At 40.5% G+C, this 11,010-nt stretch overlaps 1 protein-coding gene across 2 annotated transcripts in view; it reads left to right on the top strand.

Moving 5' to 3' along the window:
* The first annotated feature begins 903 nt into the window (after positions 1–903).
* Positions 904–11,010, top strand: part of LOC113984666 (neuroligin-4, X-linked) — a 181,039-nt gene continuing 170,932 nt past the window's right edge. Inside the window, exon 1 of one of the 2 annotated variants that reach the window (XM_027714858.2) lies at positions 904–1,225. The gene's annotated coding sequence lies outside the window, so the exon portion shown is untranslated. The remainder of the gene's footprint in view (positions 1,226–11,010) is intronic. The other variant, XM_027714859.2, reaches the window with a different exon arrangement.

The following is an 11,010-nucleotide window of genomic DNA, read 5'->3' as shown; positions in this document are numbered from 1 at the left end:
TGTTAAGTGCTGTTATTAAACTGATCAAGGGGACATGCTGTGGAGTGAAACACAGCATATCTGTTGGAGGCCTGAGCACATATTTGCTACGCTGCCCTCAGTCTGAAACTATACACAGGAAGTAAACCAGAGACCCTGTGTTGTAGTACTTAGCAATAACCACAGGGCCCCCTCTTCAGTCCTCATACTTGACCTTAGTGGTTAGCTTAGTGGTTAGCTAATTAAAATACAGACATCAAATAATTGGTCTGCTTACAAAAAAAAAAAAAAAAAGAAAAAAGAAAATCTCTTTAGAGATTGGGCAATAGGAATAATGTCTACTTTGCTCGTTTTGTATGGGAGGAAGTGGTACAGGAACAAAATGCTTCATTGCTTGGAGTGCAATTATACTGCCAGCTCCATGAAAACGCAAATATGTGAATATGGTAACAACAGGCTGGTACTGTAGAAACTGCAGCTGCAAAGGGTTAACAAAGACTGCACTCACTGTACATGATCATGGAGCAGAGAGATCGACAGCCTGAATTGTGTGATCCCCCCGAGCGCACACACACAGGTCCACCTTCACCCCTTCGTGTGCGCAGCGCCCACCTGTGCAGCCCCCCGGTTCCCAGCCCGGCTCCGCCAACGCCGCTTCGCGCGGGGATGCGACGCTCCTTCGCAGGGGGCTGTGGATGGAGATGCGGTTTCTGTAGCGATGGGGCCGGCTGCGGGGAGCCATTGGCTGCCGGCTTTGTGAATTTCATTCAGTTTGGTCCAATAGCGGGAGGAGAGCGCCTGGTACAGCCTGGACCTCTCCCCCCCTCCCCTCTCTCCTCTCTCTCCCCCCCCCATCTCCCTCTCCCAGCTCGCCTTGCCTTGCAGATCAGTCTCTCCGCGGCTCGGTCTCTCTGCACAGGCAATCTCAGCTCCTACTCGCAGACTCAACTCTCCCTCTCGCACTGATTGCAATGAATTTTCTGCCTGAATGTAGGTCGCTTACAACCGAGAACACGAGTTTCCTTCAAATCCAGTGTTGTTGTCTTTCTTGTTGTTATTTTTAATTTTTCCCCCCTTTCGTGGTCGTTGCATTCCTTTGGAGAAGCCAATCGCGTTGGATTCCAAAAAGGAGAGCAGGAACCGTGTGTGAATAATCCTGGCTGCATGATAGCCCGAGAGGATTTCCTGAAAGATTCTGGCTGTGTAAAAAAGACCCCTATGCTTCTGCAGCTATCCCAGTGTTAAGGTAGGAGTACTGGATTTGCAGTTTGAGTGTTCATTTTAATTTTTTTTCTGTTGCTTTTTCTACTCCCCCTTCTTTTTTTTTTTCGGGGAGGGTGGGAGAAAGAGGGAGAGGTGTTGCAGTTGGTACTCTGGCAAAGGGCGAGCAGTTTGCTGCAGTCGTCTGTGCTTTTACTTTCCCATCATGATAAAGCGATACTTTCTTTCTGACATTTCCACCATCATACGCGATCTCTTTGTCACATATCGATATTTATGCAAATTTATTTCTTTTTTACCCGCTTCGGTCTCGTCCCCTATATCCTCTTTGCACCATAATTTGTTTGGAGGCATTTTGCTGCAATCAGCTATTTGGAAAGGCTCTGGGGTTCTGTGTGAGATGTTTAAAAAGTGGCTCTGCCTTACAGCCAAATAAACAGAAGAGTGTGGAGGAGAGGAGGAAAAAAATATCTGCAGTATAGCAGAGAGAGAAAGAGCAAAGCCACAGTTTCCTGCAAGCGCGGAGAGGGGCAGGAGCGCTACCTCATGCTCTGTGTGCGCCTGTGGTTTTCAGGGAAACACAAAACCAACACGTAGGTTTTTGGTTAACCACTTTCTTCACCACCACCACAAGCACGAAAAAGCAAAAGGACGGGGCCGGGCGGGGTGTGTGTGGGGGGGAGAGAACAAGGGAGGCGGCTGCTCAGAGAAAATCTTTGCTCTTCTTGGATTAAGCGGTTCACCCGCTTTCGTTTGAGCTATTCCGTGGTGGGTTTTCCTTCTTCCCCCTTTTTTTTTTTTTAATTTCCTTTTCCCCTTCTCCTTTCTTCTTTTTCATTCTTTCTTTCTTTGCTTTCCGGGCACGGGTAAAATGCCCGCTTTTGTGATGGGCATGGGCTTCCGCACGTGATGAGCGGGGACTGGCACTGGGGAGAGCCAGCGTGCGCGGAGCGGTGGCGGGGGGCGGGGGAAAAAGAAAAGAAGGAAAAAAAAAAAAAAAAAAAAAGACAAGCGCCACCACCACCCGCCCCCACTCCCCCACTCCATCCCCAGCTCGGCAATAAATCGGCTTCTCTGCAAAGCTGGGGCTGGGGCGGGCGGCGTGGGGGCTGGCGGCGTGAGGAACCTCCGCAGCTGCTGCGCTTTGCCCTTTCCCAGGGTAAAGGCCGATGGCAGCCCCGCATCGCCCCGGGGAGCGGGGGCGGCCCCACCGCGGCTGCCGTTCCGTCCGCCCGCCCCCGCACACATCTCCGCGGGTGCAGCCGCTGCGGGAGGGTGCGGGACGGGGGCAGCGGGAGCGGTGCGGGGCAGGTGTCCCGCCGTCGTGCCTGAAGCAGGGCTAAGAATAGATGGCGGCGCGGCCGGGAAACTTGGCCGGTTCGGGTGCCCGGCGTGGGGGGAGCGAAGTTTGCGGGGGCCGCGGCGGCGGCAGGGGCGGGGCGCGGCCGCCAGGTGGCGGTGCGGGCCCTTCCAGCCGCTCCCGCCGCCTCCCGCGCCGCAGCGCCGCGCGCCCGCCGCGGGGCCGTCCCGCGCCCGCCGCGGGAGAGCGATGCTCCAGAGGGGAGCCTGGGGGGGAGTTGTCGGGATTGGGGCAGCGGGGAGAGCGAGGAGGTGGGAAAACTTGCGGGAGTGGAGGCGGAGAATCGGCCAGCGACAGAGCCCGTTGCGGAGGAGGCTCGGTCAGCCGGGAGGGACGGCGGCACCTGAGCTGCGGTACAGGGTGCCTGTGTCCAGCTGTCCGCGGCCACAGGCTTTGTGCAGGTACTACCTGTCGTAGGGATGGCTGAAACGCACAGATATGTTTAGTTGTTTTGTATCTAAAAACAAACCAGCACCAAAAAAAACACCAAAACCCCTCCCACCAAAAAATCCCCAAAAGACCTCTTGAGCCATGTTTGATAAGTGTTGAAAGCAAACAACGCTAAAATTCTAGTCTGATTTTTGGTTTTAAATTGTTAATGTTGAGGGCGTTCATCCATGTGTTGCGAAGTAGGTGATCAGAAAACAATTCTTAATTGGAGGAATTTGCAAGCAGTTAGACCAAAATGGAAATCAGTGATCTTTTTCTCCTCTAAAAACAGAAGTGCAACTGGTAATATAGACATCTCATAAATGAAAGGGCAGTAGTCTACATTTTTTGGGACATAAATTAGGTTTATTAATTATTAAATGTATAAATCCTCTGTTAGCACTGAAGAAATAAACTGTCACCCTAAGAAGTAATTATTTCCACTGGTTTTAATTCCTAGGTTAAAACATGGCTTTGCTTCTTAAAAGCAAACTGATTTCATGTGTCAGAAGAACCCTGTGTTTTATTTTCATTTTACTTAAAAATATATATTTTGTATTCTGTCAAAATCTTTGTAGGGTTCTATATAGGTAGCCCCTGTACAAATGTGCATTAAGGTACCTCTTACTGAATAGAGAGTTGCATGCATTGTCTTATGAATCATATTCCAATGAATCATTAGTCTGAGAACATGAAAATGCCATAGGTTTTTGTTACTCAAAACAGCAGTGTTTATAGTTGTAAGTAATTTTCTCAGAATAATAGAAAAAGAAATTTGATTTTGACTCACTTATAAAATCTTGAAAGTATTATTCCTTTGTGTACAAATATATAACTGTTATTGCTTTTTCTCACTTCTATATTGATATGCCTGTGTATTGTATAGATCCAGTTGTTGGTGGTGTGTTGTGTGGAAGTGCAACCTATTAAGTTGTACCAGATACTAAAACTGAAATTCAGTTTGACATCCAAAATGTCTTGGTCCTCATGAGGACCAAGCTAATTCAAAGCTAATTTGAATCCTTTTTTTCCTTTTTTTTAAAAATTGAATTTACTGGCCCTTAGTTTTGGTCTGTACTGGAATACATTTATATAGGTAAGAAAATACATTTTCTTTCTTCTGCATTTCTGGAGGGAATGATCACTTGCCCACTATTATTTTAAAATGCAGTGCATACATGTGCACACATGTAGACTGTAAACTCAAAAATTCCCAATTTTTTTTTCTTGATCAGCAAAGCACAGTGATCAGTGTCATTTCTCTTAAAGGCATCACAATGCAAGCAAACAAAGCCAAGCCTCATAGCATGAATGAAATAGTCCAACTGGATTAAATTAGGACAAGTGATAAAACTGGTAAGTTTATTGGAGATTTTGTGCTATCCTATATATTTTGTATTCTTACAAATGCTGTATCTTTTTAGCTGATCCTATGTTCTTGGGCAGATCATTCACCTGAAAATTTTTACTTTTGATGAAAATGTCAATCCGAATAGTATCCTTCAGCTGAAGGCCTGTCATGTAGAGATGAAAGCAAGAGGCAGAAAGAAAAACTGTTTAACTGAAGCTTTGTATTAAAGGTATCATATAGAAAAAAGAATTTGTGTGTTTTGGTTTTTTTTTTGTAACAAAAGAGTGATTCAAGCAACGTTTTTGTAACTGCTACATAGAGGTTTGCACATTTGTTTTTGACAGGTTCTCAATACAACCTCCTCTTGGCCTTTCAAACACGCATGCTGCTGTTTGATGGCTGAATCACATAGTGTAAAGAACAGCTCCACCTGGGTAGGACAGGAATAAGCATCATGCTCTAACCAGCATATAATTTAGTCATTCTGTCGCTTGAAGACTTGTCATTTGGATTCAAGATCTCTTCTGCATGAGTAAATTGATTAGCTGTGTGCACTAGATTAAAGAAATTCTTTAAAGAAATAAAAAAATCTAATAAAACATAAACACAAACTGCACAAATCAGTGTAAGTATCTCATGTCCAGCTGCAGCTATCCTCTGTCACAGTTCAACTCAGGTGCTCTCAAGCAATGTTTGTAAAGCATTTATGCTGTGAGCCATTTCGATCCTCACAGCTGACAGGGTTATGTACTCAACTCTGTCACCTTTTAATAGTTCTCCACTTCTCATTGTGTTTGTTTTAGTAGTCCCCAGATTGGATTTGAAAGAAAAATAAAAAAGCAACAATAAAAAAAACCCCAAACACAAAAGAGAAAAACCACCTTGCTGTCTTGTGGAGGAAAAACAAGTTTTATTTACAATACTTTTGGAAAATTTTTAGCAATGAAATAGGGCAAAATGGTAATAAACTTTTCTCAACTTTTAAATGGATGAAAGGGTAGAGAAGAGAAAATTGAAAGATAGGATTTATGGACAGTTTGCAGTGGTTGAATTTAAAAGGTAGGAAATTATTCTGGAGATGCTACTGGCAAGTTCATCTCTCTTTAGCCCATGTAAACTAATGGGGATGAATTTTGACATTAGAAATAAGCTGTATATGAGAAAAGGTTACTTTACGCATAGCTCACATGAGGGTCTGACGAGAAGCAGCCCTTGTAGAACACCGACTTATCCTGTGAGATCTGCAGTGGGGCTTTACCAGTGTCATGGTTAATTCAAACCGAATGCATTACCACATGCTGGAACGATCCCTAGCTAGGAATGCTCAGATTTGTACTGTAATAATCTAAAAATAAATTGTAGTCACTGATGTCACAATGTATGATTCTTTCTTTCGTCTGTCTTCTGTGCTGAGCCCACACACTACTCAGTGTCAAAGGACGTATTTCACAAAGTGTATGCCACTGACTAGCTTCAGTAGAGGGTTGGTTAGGATTTTCCATGCTTGTCCATCTTCTGTTATTTATGTACTAACTGAGATTTGCAACTTGATGGGGAGGCTGAACTTTTCAAAAGAGGTAAGCTTTGAAAATGAATGGCGCTCTTACTGATTCTGCAGTGACTTATGATTTCATATATAAGAAGAATATAAATACAAATTTGTATTTACTTGTGTATGAATTTGTTTTTAAATAAAAATATTTTTGAGATTTACTTACGCAGATCATTAAGACTAAGCCACTTCACTATTATGTCATAATAGATGACAGATGAAATAGCAGTGGCATGTTTTGATGTTAGCAAACTTTCATCTCACAGTATTTTTCAGATTTGCATCTGTTGAACACAGTAGACAAAAATAGATAGCCTACTGCTTCTCCATGCAGATGAGTTCAGAGGGAAGACCCTCCAAGTGGAGGTAGTCATTGCCAATTAGAAGAGGTCTAGGACAGCCAGAAATGGAAGAGGACAATCATGAATAGGATTTGTGTCCCAAATTGTTAATTGAAGTGGTCTAATGGCTTGATTATTTTGAAAATGTCTGTTGCTGTAGTGTCCTGATGGGCTACAGGCCCAGTGCAGATCTGGAAGGAACAGATTTTCAAGCTCTGTGTGTTGCTGTCAAGTTAATAGTCTTTCCAAAACTGACCAGCCATCTTGGTCAGTGCCATCATGTGGTGATTTTGTGATATTGTTGCCAGATGTATCTGGGTTAGTGATCAAGCTTCTTGATGTTTTAGTATCAGTTTGGACCCTTAGTGAAAGGATACTCAGTTTAATGCCCACAAGTCTTTCCAAACACACTTTTTAGAGAAATACTATAGAGAGGGCTCAAATAAATTAGTTATATTTTCTGTAATAGTGTGTCTTTTACACTTTTGAACTCTGGAGGAAAGTAAGACTTGAATAACTCTTCTGTTTGGTGAGTTTTTTTGCTTCAAAACAGATTTTGCAATAATCACCTCCAAATATCTATTTGTTCTATTCCAATAAACAAATACTTCATTATATGTCACGCTTTTGACTTCTGATATATAAAAGCCCTACTTCATATCTATCCAAATGTAATAAAACAGGGACAAAGCCGATAGCCTCTTTTGAAATAGAGAATTTGGAATGGAATCAGATTCTTAGTGTTTATTTCTATACCTTCATTTTGTACTGACTTTTGTAGTACTGATTTTAGACCTAATTTTTAAGTTTTTTATAAATCTTATGCTTGAAAGTAGATATGCTGGACAGTTTTTCTTCTGTCAAATAAAAGATTTTTGCAAACGCTGCACAGAACTCTGCAATTAAAAAGAGTAGGGAATTACTCAAAATTTATCAATAGTTTAATTACCAAGACACACATCTAAAAATTCTTTCTCTGAAAAGAAATAGCTTTTTTTATTCTCTCTTTTTCTTTATTTGCTTACTTTACTCCAACAGTCTATATCCCTTGTCCATGAAATACATCTTTTGAGCATTTGGTCCTATATGGAACCAATTCCTTGGAAATGATATAAGAAATATTATGCTTTGAGATATGATTCTTTGTTTTATGATCTACTGTAAATGTTTTCCAGATCTATGTTCTCAAATAAACAAAATTAGTATGTTATTCATATAGGATACTACATAAACCATATGTTGTCTAATGTACAATAAATTTTTACTTATTTTCTTATTGGATGTAGCATAAACCATTAATACTTGGGTAATAGGACCGAGGTAAACAGACCATTGACAGACTATTGTTGTGCAATCAGGTCTTCTTGGATTCAATGCAAAGATTCCTGTTAATTTCAAAAGGCTTTCGGTCAGATCCTATGAGGAAGTAGTATTTGGATAAAATTGTATGGAGTATTTGCATAGAGCTGGCAATGTCATACACAGAGCTTAAAAGTCTCCTCCCAACTTCCATTAAGTTCTGCTAATGAGATTGCCTTCAAACCTGTATTTCATGGGATGTCTTAAGGAAAGAACGAAGAAAGACTACAGCAACAACTACAGGAAGCAGCTGGGGAGTTATTGCTGTATGAAATGTACCCTTCACCCAAACTTCAGTGCAGATGGTTTAATGAAGCACTTCAGGACAACATTCATTAGTCATAGTGTTCCTTCCCAGTCAGGTACATAGTCACTGATTTGTTTGCTGTAGTCTCCCAAGCCGAATGTATCTCTATCGGTGATGTAATTACTGTTATGTCTGCCTACTGCATTTTATATCATATGCATGAAAGTAAAGGTAAGTACTCAGTACACAGTGGTGTGAGGGGAAGTAGAACTTTCTGCAAATTATGCACAGCTGGACAGATGAGCTGTGGTGCCTGAGGCTGTAAATTTGTATTAACACAGCCAGCAGTAGGTCTGCTGCTTGAATTAGAAATGTTCGGTGTGTGTAGTTTCTAAATGTGCAGGTGGTGAATTTGGGGACAGATGATGTAGATCCAGTAGTTTTGACAGATTAAATAATAGCAGTTGGCATAACTGGAAATTAATCGTGGAACTAGAGGAGATCTCCTTAGGGAAGAGCTAGCATATTATTTTCATGCTCATTGTCGTAGTGTTTTGCTTTGGTTCAGCTGCACAAGTTATAGTGCAGGATAGGTGGACTTACTGCTTTGATCTAAATAATTTAACAGTTGTTAAGAAAATACATTACCTTGTTTAAACTTATATTTGTTATGTCTTTTTCTCAAGACCTTGTGGGTAAAACTGTGTTTGAGTTAGAGTTTTTAAAGATAAATGCTTCATGTGTATTTTGGTTTGATATAATCTTTACATGTAGATGTTACAGATACAGTGCCTTAGTAATATGATAATGCAGACCAGCTGGCACTTTTATTAAAGAAAAAAAAAGCAAACTAGAAGAGCCAGTAAGATTTTTATACTGTTGGATATGAAAGGGAGGCTGCATTGATTTATCTGCCCTGATCTGGTACAGAGGCGCGACATTACTGAAATTCAGGGGGTTAATGGTGCACTTAGCATGTGCCATTACTCTTACACGGAGTTGTTATAGTCATGGAGAGGCACACAAGAACAAGGAAAAGTAGTTCTTCACTAGAAGAGCTGGTCCATCCTCTTTTGTGCTATTGTGTAGCAAATGTATATTAACCTTCTAATATTCAATTAACCTTGTATTTTCCTTTCCCTATTGACTTTGGAAATATGATATTCAAGTTAATTGTCCTCCTGCCCAAATCTGTTTTGTCTATAAAAGTTTTAGCTTGAGAAAACTGACATTACAGCATGTAGTTAGGATCTTTAATTTTCTTTATTTCTTCTTTTTCTTCTTTTTGCACAAAAGGGGTTTTTTTGTTTGCTTGTCTGTTTTTTCTTTTTCTGTAACTTTGTAATTTGTGTTAGCATCCCAGAGCCTATGAAATGTTTTCCATTCACGCCTTAATAAAGGTGTAATACTGGTCAATATGGTGACCATGGCTTCAATAGCTGAAGTAAAAACAGCATTATCTCGTGGGCAATTTGCATTAGCAGTTCTGTTATGCTAAATTTGAGTATCTTTTTGTGAAGGATTTCTTGTTCTGGCAATTCAAATTATATTAGCAATGTAGAAGTTACATTAGTAAGGCTGTAGAAAGGACAGGAGATGGTAGCAGTTGTAATAGTGGCAGTGTGTTGAATTCTCTTAGCTATTAGCTAGGTAAGATTGGAAAGCTAAATAAGTCTTACATTTCGTATATGAGTTAATGATCACTGCATAATAACACTTCATAGAAATATCCTTCTCTAGTAGATTTCAGGTTTTGTTTGGCCCTGAAGGGTGACCATTTGGTTAGGCTTGATACTTCACTGCTTTCTGAAACCAGTTAGAACTATTTTATTAAAGAGGACCCAAAATGTGTAAAGTCGGAGAAGATACTGCGTGGAGCCTGAGACATCAATAAGGATGATGGAGAGATGGTCCAGTCTCATTTTTGGAAAAGAAAATTAATGAGTTTCTTAACAGTAGTGATAGCATTTGTAAGACAACTTCTACCTGTGAAGGCCCGAAAGCTAAGCACTAAGCATATTTATGTCTAAGATGAGGAGACTGCATATTCTAGTTCTTACCTTTTGCTCTGTGCAAGATGAGGATGCTTCCTAAATGACCCAATCCCTCCCTCTCTTATTGATCATCCCTAACTTGGTGGGGCATTTTCTTTCTCTTCTTGTTGCCTCAAGAGTCCCATCATTGTCAGTCTGCAGAAACACAATGAGTTGCAGACAGATGACCAGTTTCAAAGGAAGGTTAACATAATTAACTTCCATAGAAAAAGAATATTATAACACACAGAGATAGTAGACAAACAAGAGCATAGAGAGTGTAGTGGTAAGAGGACTGGCGGTTCAAATACTATATTCTGGAGAACTTACGGTAGCAGGATATGAGTCAAGGGGAATTTACAAGAGGAGGCGACGCTTTTGGGCATGAGGGTTTGGTTTAGTCTGAGGAGGTGCAATTTAGTAGAAGTTATGGGTCAAGGGAAAAGTATGATTCTTAGTATCATCATCACTCTGTAGGAATCTAGATTGTCTGCTTTGAAATAAAGTCTGTTTTCTTCTGAATAATATTTTGAAATATTTTTGTCCAAATAAAGTATTTATTGAAGTAAAGCCATTGCTTTTTAAGGAAACCCTATCCAGTGGTATCATCACTGAATATATTTCTATTTAAGAACTCTTGTTTGTTTTTATACTGTTTTCCCTACAAATCATAATGAATCATATTTTTTCTTTCATTTCAAATACATGGCTTTTTTGGGTGTTGGAGTTTTTGTTTACTTTTTTCCATTTTTATTGTTGTTTGTTTGTTTGTGTGCTTTTGTTTGTTTGTTTGTGTGCTTTTGTTTGTTTGTTTGTTTCCCCCACATGGCAAATTTTACTATTAATCTGCAGTTCTTTAGAGAAACTATTCTTGTAGAGAAGTGCATGTACAATGGGGAGAAATTTACCTGGGATTATATAAAGGCAGGCTTAACAAACTATGTGGGTTTTAATGGTTCTGTCACTGGTACATGGGGGGAGAGGGAAAGAAAATTAGAGTAAAATGGATCTTCATCCTACTCATATACATCACTCAAAAGATATTAATGTAATAGTTGATAAAGAGTGTGCAGTTGCCACTGTACCATTACTTCACATCTAAGTTATGTTCCATAGTTCCAAAACTTTTCTCTGATCA

The sequence above is a fragment of the Pipra filicauda genome, unplaced genomic scaffold (assembly GCF_003945595.2).
Source record: "Pipra filicauda isolate LSUMZ 115617 unplaced genomic scaffold, ASM394559v2 scaffold440_size556015_pilon, whole genome shotgun sequence".
Classification (NCBI taxonomy): Eukaryota; Metazoa; Chordata; class Aves; order Passeriformes; family Pipridae; genus Pipra; species Pipra filicauda.
Note: the sequence above shows the minus strand (reverse complement) of the source record. Positions and strands in the feature narration are given on the sequence as shown.